Below are 12,315 nucleotides of genomic sequence, written 5' to 3'. Positions count from 1 at the left end.
TTATGTGCTCCCCTTATATACTACTCTTATGTACTCTTCTTATGTGCTCCTCTTATGTGCTCTCTTATATACTACTCTTATGTACTCCTCTTATATACTCTTTTATATACTCTCTTATGTACTCTCTTATGTACTCCTCTTATGTACTCTCTTATCTACTCTCTTATGCTCTCTCTTATGTGCTCTCTTATTTACTCTATTATGTGCTCTCTTATGTGCTCTCCTATGTACTCTCCTATATACTTCCCTATGAACTCTCTTATTTACTCTATTATGTACTCCTCTTATGTACTCTCCTATGTATTCTCTTATGTACTCTCTTATCTACTCTCTTATGCTCTCTCTTATGTACTCCTCTTATCTACTCTCTTATGCTCTCTCTTATGTGCTCTCTTATGTACTCCTCTTATTTACTCTCTTATGTGCTCTCTTATTTACTATATTATGTGCTCTCTTATGTACTCTCCTATGTACTCTCCTATATACTCTCCTATGAACTCTCTTATTTACTCCTCTAATGTACTGTCTTGTGTACTCATGTCATTGTGTGCCACATGAGAGCACACGCACGCCATTAGGGTCGGGAAGTGGTCACCGCTACCGAAATCGATGTGGAAGACATTGCTTGATACCTACATCTACACAGAACTGCAGACCTTACTGGCGGATAGTGAGTATTCAATGCACTTTTTCATGCATCAAATACGTACCTTAATATGTTTCAGCTGTTGCCATCATCTAGATCGGTATATCGCTGACAGAAACAACCTATAAAACACAAAACAAACTTTCACAATAACCACCGTCTTTACGCCGCACGAATCCTTTCAATTTCGATACCACAGATAATATCAATCGCGATATAACTAATGGAATAGAGCTGCACTTTCACGGGATTACACGTTTTTTAACGTTGTTAGCAAAACCGTTATTTATCGAGTTCTGTCACGCTAGGAAAAACCGATGTGTTACGAAATTGGGAACGCCTCGATGTAAGTGAGCGTGATAATATTCGTATTAAATGCTGTTTTGTTTTCAGCGTCAGTTGTCTAGAAAATATATTTTTTTTGTTTGTTTGTTTGTACCACAAAGTCTCCGAAACTACTGAACCGATTTGGAAAAATCTTTCACTGTTGGAAAGCTACACTCTTCCCGAGTAACATAGGCTATATTTTATCCCGGTAAGGTTACCAGTTTCCACGGGACCCGGGTGAAACCGCCTGAAATCGGCTAGCTTGACATATTTGTTGATATAAAAAGCTAATTTACTGAGTGGTGTGCTTGTAAAATGTGTCTGCGGTAATGTAAAGAATATCAGATTGTCATTGTGAACAGACATGCATGTTGGACATGCAAATATGCGTGACATGTTTATCGGTCGATGAACATTATATTTTAGTCATAAAGTCTATACTCATATTATAAACCGGAAAAGTTTTTTTGTTTGCTCGAAAGTGCTAATCTTAGGAACAAATGTGTTAGTTGTACCATTTATCAAGGAAGGCTTATTTAATTTGGGTTAATTCATAAACAAAATATTCTTGTCTGTATGTAGTGTGTATGTATGTATTTTAAATTGTAACAAATTATTAAGATCAAGAAACTCGTATTGTCGATTATTTTAAAAGACCTCATTAAAACTATTCCACAAATGATTTCAAACAAAAATAACCGAAACCATAACAATTAAACAAGTTCAAATATCCCATTGAACTAAGAACATCTGGTACTCTCACTACCCCACGGGGTTGGGGGTAAAAAATACCCCAAAAAGCGTAAGACAGATTACGTTTCAAATGACAGATAATTACTTGGGTAAGTTTTGAGTCTATATTTCTTTTATTTGGGGTTTTACACGTGATTTTTTTGTTGTTATCATTTGTATATGCACAAAAAAAGTCGTGGTGACCTAGTGGGCAAAGAACCAACCTCTCGAGTATGAGGGCGCGGGTTCGATCCCAGGTCAGGCAAGTACCAATGCAACTTTTCTAAGTTTGTATGTACTTTCTAAGTATATCTTAGACTCCACTGACTGTGTTTCGGATGGCACGTTAAACTGTAGGTCCCGGCTGTCATTGAACATCCTTGGCAGTCGTTACGGGTAGTCAGAAGCCAGTAAGTCTGACACCAGTCTAACCAAGGGGTATCGGGTTGCCTGGGTAACTGGGTTGAGGAGGTCAGATAGGCAGTCGCTTCTTGTAAAGCACTGGTACTCAGCTGAATCCGGTTAGACTGGAAGCCGGCCCCAACATAGTTTGGGAAAAAGGCTCGGAGGATGATGATTTGTATTTGCACAAACAAACAAAACCTTATTTATGTGGTAGTGCAGAAAAATTACTGTTTATGATGTGTAGGAGAAATTATAACTAAAAATATAATCATAATATTATAATTATATCATTCAAATCATACTGAGTCAACAAAAAATACTCATATTTACCTAAAATATTGCTGTAGTTTTTTTAACAACCACCTTCTAAAAAAAAAGTGAGGAAGTTTTCAATTTGTCATCTTGTTTTCTTTGATTTCCTTCAAATAAACCATTGTATCGTATTAGGGAAGCATAGATAAATAAACTAGAATGAGTACTTTCCACTAGTTTTACAAACTATCAGTAATATTATGATCTATCAGTGAAACACTGCAGGTACGGTTAATGTGCACATTACCCGGCTAATGTGCGAACTAATAGCTGGCGTCCATTTATGTTAGAATATAGTTTGACAGTTTAATTTCTGATGAACTGGTGTTGTTAGATATGTTTAGTTTAATGTCGATATCGTTGAGATATCGGTGAGATATTACTGCAAAACTGTATTATTTGATGATGAAAAAAAATTTTTTTTTACAAAAAATTAATAAAAAGTCTTCAATAATATACCTAAGGAGAAGGTCTCCCGAGTCTCAAATACTATGCTGAAAACGTGAGATAATCGTACATTTGAAGCAATTCTTGTCAATTATACAAACATGTACAGGTCAAATCGAGAACCTCCTTTTTGCAGTCAGTTAAAAATAGCCTATATGTAAAGTATGTAGCTTTCTTTTTATAAAATAATTTTCAAAATCAGCTCTGTAGAGCCAAAGATTATTTCTACAACGTCACAAACTCACAGAACCTCCATATACCTGCCTAGTATGTTTTTAATAAAAAAAATAATAATTGATGAGAATAGTGTAATCCATTCCTACATAGAGGTACAACAGTAAGTACATTCGGCATCTGTGTAGTTTGGTACCGTTGACAAAAAAATTCAATCAAGTGCCCTCGTCCCGGTATCGATTGCACGCTGCGCTCGGTAGCATTCATTGCCTACAGTTGCAAGTAGGGATAGCAAAAAAGTCACTAAACGTTTTTGGATTTTAAAATAGAGTTTAGGTATTAGGAAAAATTTTGTTTTGTCATCTTTGCCTGGAGTTTATGGGTATAAATAAAAAAATAACTTAAACTTTTAAAAATTACTTTTATCGACACTAATTCGTATAATCTATTATGTGAAAAGTACCCATCTGATTGGCCTAATTTCAATGAATGATTATTACTTTGACTTATTAACCTGCAAGCAATAAAGCATTTTTTTACGAAATAATGTGAAAAAATGTCATTGTTTTAAACAGCAGTTACTTGTACTTAAAAATCTACACTTAAAAACAGTTTTTTTTTTAATTGGATATCTAGCATATAACAAACAATTTAAATAATTCTATGAACAGACCCACAAAAAATTATAAGGAAAATATAAAAAGTTACGTATCAATACTAAAACATTTCTGTTAACGCTACAATAAAGGTTTAGTGGTAACGAAAAGCCGAAATGATTTATAAAAGGCTCATTTGAATCCGAATAGGCTATCGGCCTAACCACCCACCTTTGACAGATAAATAGGATATTTTTCACATGTAAAATAGGCAAGGTTATAAGATATTGAATTGTTGGAAAAAGTACCTACAGAATAACCACGGAGGAAAAAAAATAGTGTAGATGCCATAATGATGTCCTCCTAGCCGATTATCGGCTACGGCGGATGTTCTCATGTAAGGAGATCAGCCAACTGCGCATATTGTAGTGCACAAGCATTTGCGCAGACACAGGTGCACTCCCTATTCCTTCACTCTCATAACCCGATGGGACGGCAATCCGACACGACCGGAGAGAGATCAGGCGCAGGGCAGACATTTACGTGCTCTCCGATGCACGGGTGTATCAATAAGAAAGGTAGGTCAGGCTCCTTCTTGTAGGTCAAATAACTTACAGTAGGCATAATTCGTTTCTAGAACTAAAGAAGCAGTCGGGTTCCTAGTCAAATCAAAAGCAATCTGTCAAAGATTGGTCTTGATTGATAGGTGACTTTATTTTGAAAACATTGGGCGGGTTGCATAGAAGCGGTATGTAAAGTCGGAGCTATGTATGTATATACTAACGTTCCTCGTCCCCCGAACACCCTCATTTTGTGACATCTTTTTAACGACGTCAAAAATCATCAAATGACCCCTCCCGCTGTGGGTTAGCAGCGGTGAGAGAGTGTCAGACTCTTACCGTCTTACCACAAAAACTTTTTAACGTCAGTTTAAGACTTGTCTAAAAAAATGTCAAATTATGACGTTGACATAAGGTTCATTTTGGAGACACATTTTTTTTAGACAAGTGTAAAACAGTTGTTAAAGTTTTTGTAGTAAGGCCATTACTGACTAAAAACCGTCGTGTTCCGTTATAGGCCTTTTATGTACCAGGGCCGCGGTAACTCTTGTATGACATCTCTGCTAGTCATTTTGTTCTCCATGAGAATAACCCATCGCTTGGGATTACGGTGGGAGATTATGGGTATGGAACCTTTGCGAGGGTAGATTAATGGTTGTTTGTGGAAATATAGGATATTTGGAAAGTATTGGACAGTGGTATCTGAGGAGTTTCTATGCTCGTTGCTTATTGTAATTTTTTGCTAACGATATTAAGAAATGAATAGACGGCAATTGGCTGATATAATGATGATCGCGAAATATAAAGTTTTTTAGTGTCAGAAGACGAGTTTCATTTAAAGTCTCAATTTAGGCTCTAGGGACTTTGAGTACGATTTGAAGTATTTTAGAAATCGGCCATTAGTTAATATTTCGTTTTCGTCGTTTCAGCCAAAAGACGTCCACCGCTGAACAAAGGCTCAAGGTACGTCACTTTTCGTTAAAATATTTACAATATTTTGCAATATTTTTTAATTGATGTACCTAATATAATACCACATTGCTAAAACTTCAACCTCACCCCACACTACATACATTTGCCCAACACATTCACCTATCATAATAATACTCAACAATCCCCCAATACACGAAAAGACTTTTAAACTCAAAACCCAGACCATCCGTTCAATGGATCCGTAACGAGTGTTCATTTGACCACCAGTTATATAATGACGTCACGACGGCACGTGTTAGACGCACGTGCTCTGTCGACCGCAGTGGATGTGCTCTCCTAGGATTCTGAAACTAGGTTTAGACTGACTTCGGCTGTGTTTAAGGGAATGTGTTGACAAGGGGTATAAAGTGTTGTAATGAATGGTCTCCTATGTAATTAAAGTGTGTGTTATTGTTTTATACAGATCCGATTAATAGTTTTGTAGAGTTGAAATACCTTAAAAGAGACAAACAGTCTTTCTGCTGGGTTATCATGAAACTAGATACTTTACTTGCTAAGGCCTGATAATCTCAGATGATCTATTAAAATCCTCAATTTTATTGCATTCCATTTTGCAACGTTTTAGGTTAATGGACCCCTTAGATGGCTGCTTAAAATTGCCATTGGTGATTTAAGATATTTTATGTACCTAAATCTTCTTAATAATTCACCTACATTTTCTTTTTTTATAATAATTTCATTGATGACATATTTACAATTTATTTTTGGCTACCTTCTAACATATGTCAATGGGCCATCGTTGTCCCATCATGATGTAAGTTTGATGTGATCCTTGAAGGGATTTATAATTAATTCATAATATTTACCCTTTGAATAGTTAAATAGCTCTCATCGGCTGTCAAGAGTTCTTGTCCTCTCAATATGATGAACATAAGCTGGAAAATGGAGCATCTTAAAAATAGGAAAAAATAACAATAAATTTACTTTTCTACAGTTTATTCAATACTAGAATATTAAAGACTTGTAATCATATAAGCAAATCGTTTTGATGACAGACGATAGCACAGGCACAGATTTCTATATTGTAGTTATTTCGATTGTTTAAAAACAGTAGACAACTGCTATGACTAGAATGAAAGCCTTATCCTTTATTTAATACCTAACTTTTAAATTGAACCACTAGTTCCTTAGATAAGACTTCTCAAACAAATAACTTTACAAGAATACTTATAACTTAAATAAAAAGCACATAATCTGAAACCCTTTAAACTAGATCTTTACGAAATTGATGTTGTTTTAATCAGATTGGAACATCTGTTCTCGTACAAGCCCGTCCTTATGTGAGTACATCTTAGTCTTAGGATATTAATATCACAGGATCGAAATGTTTGTTATGTTGCACTCCTTGGCTCTGAGTGACAGACGACGTACGAGTATGTTTGGAAATACGAAATGATGGGGAGTTTTAATTAGAATTGAAATTGTAATCAGTTTTTTGTCAGAAGTTTTGTTATTGGATTCGAAGACTCTTGAATACGATGAAATACGAAAAAGGCTGTAGGCGGTTAACTTGATGTAGCTGATAACCTTTATTTGTGATATCTAAAAAGTTTACTTTAGTGCTTCTCTATGACTTTAAAGAAAACACGATAAATATCGTCAAATTATCACAAGCATCGAAATCAAAACTTTAAACCAGAAGCAAAGGGTACTTATAGCTCGAGATATGGCAGACTCTTTTGAGTAGTCTGCAGTCTCTTGTAAAACATGGCACTGGTTACATGATTCCAACGACAAGAAACATCAGAATCACAGAATGAATCTTTTTGAAGCAAATTGTACACTTGGCTTATAACCTTTCCTCTAAGACAGCCCAGACCCCCACAGGAAAATGTCTACCATATCTCCTACAGCCAAACACAGCAACATACAGTTCATGTTATTTATTTACAAGTAACTGATTGGCGCATATCTCCGTCTGGGCTGCACTTAGACAGAGACGCGTTGTGAGATGAGTATGCAATGTGCTGACTCAGCTGTGTCTGTAGTTTGTATGTGAGTTGGAGTTTCATGTTAGAATTGTAGTTTCATGTTAGATGATATTGTTGCGATGGGTATGAGAATAATCTTATGTATTTCAAGTATGTACTATCCTAATGTACTTTCTTCAATACTTCCCTTTGTAATCCCTCATGTCCTTCCTTATATACCCCGTTATGTACTTCGCTATGTATTTCCTTCTGTTCTCTCTCATGTCTGTTTAATGTACTTCCCTATGTTGTTCCTTATGTACTCCGTTTCGAACTCCCTTAAGTAGTAACTTATGTACTTCCCCTTTATTCGCCCTTGTATATAAGGGCGAATATGTAATATACAACATGTAAGTTAATTAACGCACATCCTGAAATTAGTTTGTTCAGAATCGTTTACTGAATCGATTTATATCATTTTTAATATAGGTAATTTTTTATCCCAAAAATAATTTAAACTACGGAAATTATTGTCATATTAACCCTGTACAGTCAAAACAAATTCAAATAGACCGTAACTCAAAGTAATAAGACTTCGTGTATTGTCGGCTTTTTCCGTAGTTTCGTTATGTTGTGTCGAGTCGAGCGGCGCGCGGCGCGATATTTGCGTGCGTAGTAGTATGACCAAAAAGTTCTCCAAGAATTGGTATAAATAATTTAGTAAATAACAATGCATATACATGTTAAATTAAAAATTCAGTGTATGTATTATGATTATAACATAATATTCTAATTGGCGTGTTTGAGGGTGTGCGTTAATTACGTTACATGTTGTATATGTCTTATGTAATTGCGACATACACACAGAACACAATATCATACAACATGTTATTTATTTACAAGTAACTGATTGGCGCATATCTCCGCCTGGGCTGCAAGTAGACAGAGACGCGTTGTGAGATGAGTATGCAATGTGCTGATTCAGCTGTGTCTGTAGTGTGTATGTGTGTTGGAGTTTATATTAGAATTGTAGTTTCATGTTGAATGATATTGTTGCGAAAAATGAGGATGGTGTTATGCACTTGCTTTATGTACTCCCCACACCTATCTTACCTTGGGCTGGTCCTTGTGTGCTTCCTCAAGTACTCTCTTATATACTTCCGTATGTTCTCCCTTATGTACTTTCTCCAATACTTCCCTTTGTAATTCCTGATGTACTCCGTTATATTATTTCCTTATATGTATATATCCGTTGGATATTCCCATATGTCTCCTTTATGTTATACCCCATGAACTCCCTTATGTAATTCTCTGTGTTCTTGCTTATAAACTAACTTTTGTAGTCGGTTATTTACTACTGCTATGTATTCTCTTATGTTCTACCTTTTTGTACTACCCCTATGTTCTGTAATGCCCTTATGTACTATCCTTTATGAAAATTTCACTAAAACATGAGCACACTAAACTCATATTGTAAAGAGATAGGCGCAGCAATTGATATAAGTTATTCAAGGCCTCCATTCCTACAGTCACGTATGATCGTTAACCTGAAATATAAATAGGGAGATGCAAATACTAGCCATTTTGTAGGTACTTGAATGTTATTGCTACTATAAAATAATGTAGGAAAATGTTGGAACTATCCGCTTTCGGGTAAACTACTTTTTCCGCGGGGTTTCACTTATGTATCTTGAGTCAATAGAAGAATTAACACACCTATATCACCCGTTAAGCATTTTCTCAACTATGTTTAGATAGGCTGTTTTATATGGAGCGACTTCTTATCTGAACTTAGCCCGATTACTCCGGTTTCCTAATACCTCTTAGTAAAACTGGTTATCAGACTTTCTGGCTTCCTGTAACAACCCCAAACCCCAAAGATAACCCGTATCCCACAAATTTACTGGCCTTCCGAAACACGGAGGAAGCCATCGCGCGACCTTAGGATACATTTACCTATGAGGCTGTTACTTAGCCACGAGCTCCTCAAAATACCTCAAAAAACTTAAAATCAAACGAAAAATCTCACCAGAATTCAGACAACCTTATAAAACGGTATTGATTCGTTTAGTTCCTCCTATATTACGTAGCCACGCCATTTGGCATGCACCCACACTCGCATTTGGCATCATATCGGATGCACGTGCGATGCAGGTTCGATGCCCGTTTCCGTACATTTGTTTAGGCTATCGGGATGAGGTTGGCCTAATATTGGTTTGTAATAGGTTTTTGGGATCCTGTTTTGGTTAAATGATTTATGGTTGTGTTTTTAATAGTTGAGTGATGTAAATATTTGGTATGATTTTTGGTGAAGGGTTGTGTTGTTAAAAGGACCACCATGTTCAGAATATTGAATGGATTTGTACAACTTCTGTTAAAGTATTATCTTTGTCAAAGAGTTTGTGGTAATCTTGCAACACGATATATTATTACTGCTATATTATTTTAGGTGTATACCCTCATTAAGGTAAAGAAATACCTGTACCTATATTTATAACATGAAATTGAAGTATAATTTTAAAGTCACGTGGGCGAATTTAGCTGGTTAAAGATATATTTAGAAACAAAGAAGTTGCGTGGTAATACTAAACAACAAACAGACTAATGAACCTCCTCCTGTTTTGAAAAAGGTTAATGTGGGCATGAAATGTGGCAGTTATATTTGTAGGTGCTTAAAAAAATTGTTGTAATTAATACCTACTGGATGTTTAACGTAGCGTCTTTCACATTTTTGTGGAAACTTCTTCGTAAGCGAAAAGAATTATATTTTTAAATTGCAATACCTATATCCTATCCTATCCACGATGTTTTGTGCCGTAATGTTGCCTTTAGGGACACACATATCCTCCCATTGTAATTGAAATTTCATTAAAAGTGTCAATCTAACAGCCTATCATAACCACTCCAATACAGTCATTAGCACACTCACCATCCAGGGTCCATAATAATTAAAATTGTAAATCATCCCTCTTCATCATATAATCACATCTGTAGGGGTGCCACGCCACCCAATTAGGGGTTAGTCGTCCGTAGCGAAAGATAAGCAACCCTGAAATGGGGATGAGCGTGACTGCTGTGCCATATGCTGGGTATAATGACATGACGAATATATATTTTGAAGACTTTCTTTCTTTTTATCTCGTTTTAGCAAGGAAGATTTCAGTTGTTTATTCAACGTCAGAGACTGTCGGGTAGATAAAGACAACGATTAAAAGTCATTTATTCAAAGTAGGCTGAAAATCAGCACTTTTTGAAGTTCTCAAAAGACAGCACCCAAAACGCTCGCCCTTCACCATTTCCTACGTGTTTTTGTTGGGAAGATATGCTGGAATAAAGTCCCCAGAAATTTGAGCAAACTCTGACACTAGGGCTTGTTAGGTACTTAAACTTGCAGCTCACTCATCAAGTGTTCGTTAAGTCGTCTTGTTTTCAGTTTGTTACTTCTTTTAAGGCACATTTGAAGCTTATAGAGTTCTTTAAATACTGCCTAAACACAATCTGTACTAATATTATAAAATCTGAAGTTTTTTAATTAAACGTATATCTCAAGAATTTGATACGGATCAGATTTAAAAATCTGTATCAGATATCCCATTTATCGAGACTACAATTTTCCACTTCTGGTCCCGGTCCAGCCACTGCCTGCGGTAATATCATCTGATGATTTCCCTATATCCAAAATCTTCTTTCTATCCGGTTGCGCAAAGTAGGACAAAACCACGAGTGGAAAGCCACTAGCAAATAATAGAATATATAATAGAAACAGAATATATCCTGAACAATATAACTATAATCCACTAGCACAAACTACCCACAAATGAGACGTGTTAGTCTAAGTCTAAGATAGCTTGAAGTCAATTTTAAGTTGAGCGCTTCCCAACTTAAGTTAGCAACTTGTTGGCTTGCACTTATGTGAGTATTCAATTCTACATAGTATCAATTTGTTAACTTGCTGTGGTATAGCTTTGTGTTGGAGTTGTAAAAACATTAATATATTCGTGTGGCTGATTGTTCTAACAAAATGATTTATGGTATTTCGTTTCTCAATTGTCTGTCTATCACACCATCTGCATAGCTTTTTCCCAGCTATGTTGGGGTCTCCTTCCAGTCCAACTGGTCTCAGCTGTGTACCAGTATGTTACCCGGGCAATCCCGTACCACTTCGTAAAATAGACTTTCTAGCTTCTGAATACCCATAACGATCGCTAAAAGTGATTGATCGATTCCCAGCTGTTAAGCCGGGATCGAGCAACTTATTACGGCTTCTGAAAGTCGCCTGTCTTCCATATCTCCCTATAAAAATAAAAATATTCTTATTTTCTTTGATATCTGCGGTATCTAGAAGTTTGTAATCATTTTCAATAGCAAGTTTCATAAATTCTGTAGCATATAAAACAAGCAGCTTCTTTTTTTTATTTTCGGTACTTATGAGGTCAAAATGTGACAAAATGATTGTTCGACCACTATATCTCAATTCCAAACACACTTTGATCCCTGCCCACAGTGCCCACCCCAAATTGGAAGTTGAACCGTGAAGATAAATAAAAACAATGTCATCTGTCCCCCATGTAGTTAATAAAGTCGTGACAGACAGACATTTGTTGTTCATGTCTTCATATTAGACATTTTAGTGATGTCGTACATTATGGTCATCATTGTTTTACGGGAATGATTGACATACCATTGTAGCGGTACTACATATAAACAAAAACCTGTTAAATGAGTAAAATAATTTGTAAATCCAACGAATAGTTGATCACACTTATTATATTTCAGACTGGCTTATTATTCAATAAGATTCACTCGCGATTCGTAAAATCTACTGCCCGTACCGGAATAAAGTATAGCCTATGCTATTTCCACACAATAATAAAACAGTGAAATATTTTTTCAAATGGGCTTAGTAGTTATGTAGGCTTTACGGTTCTAAACAAAGAAACAAAACTAAAACTTTTGAAAGTGCCTGTTTGACAAATATGCATGCAGAAACTGGACACTAGCCTACAGATTTTTAAAACACAAGTTAAAAAACTGGTTCTTTTAGGTAAAAATGGCCGTGCCTTTGTCTTCTACTCATCTCGTCGTCTAAAATGTGTGACAAAGAGATGTTTGTAGCTAGAAATATGCCTACATTTTAGACAACAGACGTATAAGGTGGCTAGGAACAATTTATTTGTCACTTGATGTTACAATTTCATACACACATTTATGTT

General features: G+C 35.8%; 1 protein-coding gene across 1 annotated transcript in view; it reads left to right on the top strand.

The window, feature by feature from the left end:
- Positions 1-387: 387 nt before the first annotated feature.
- The window catches only part of LOC124638915, a 193,916-nt gene continuing 181,988 nt past the window's right edge, over positions 388-12,315 (top strand). The window contains exons 1-2 of the mRNA XM_047176068.1: positions 388-670; positions 5,129-5,162. The gene's annotated coding sequence lies outside the window, so the exon portion shown is untranslated. The remainder of the gene's footprint in view (positions 671-5,128; positions 5,163-12,315) is intronic.

Source organism: Helicoverpa zea, chromosome 18 (genome assembly GCF_022581195.2).
Source record: "Helicoverpa zea isolate HzStark_Cry1AcR chromosome 18, ilHelZeax1.1, whole genome shotgun sequence".
Classification (NCBI taxonomy): Eukaryota; Metazoa; Arthropoda; class Insecta; order Lepidoptera; family Noctuidae; genus Helicoverpa; species Helicoverpa zea.
The sequence above is the reverse complement of the archived record's forward strand: the minus strand, read 5'-3'. Positions and strand labels throughout refer to the sequence as shown.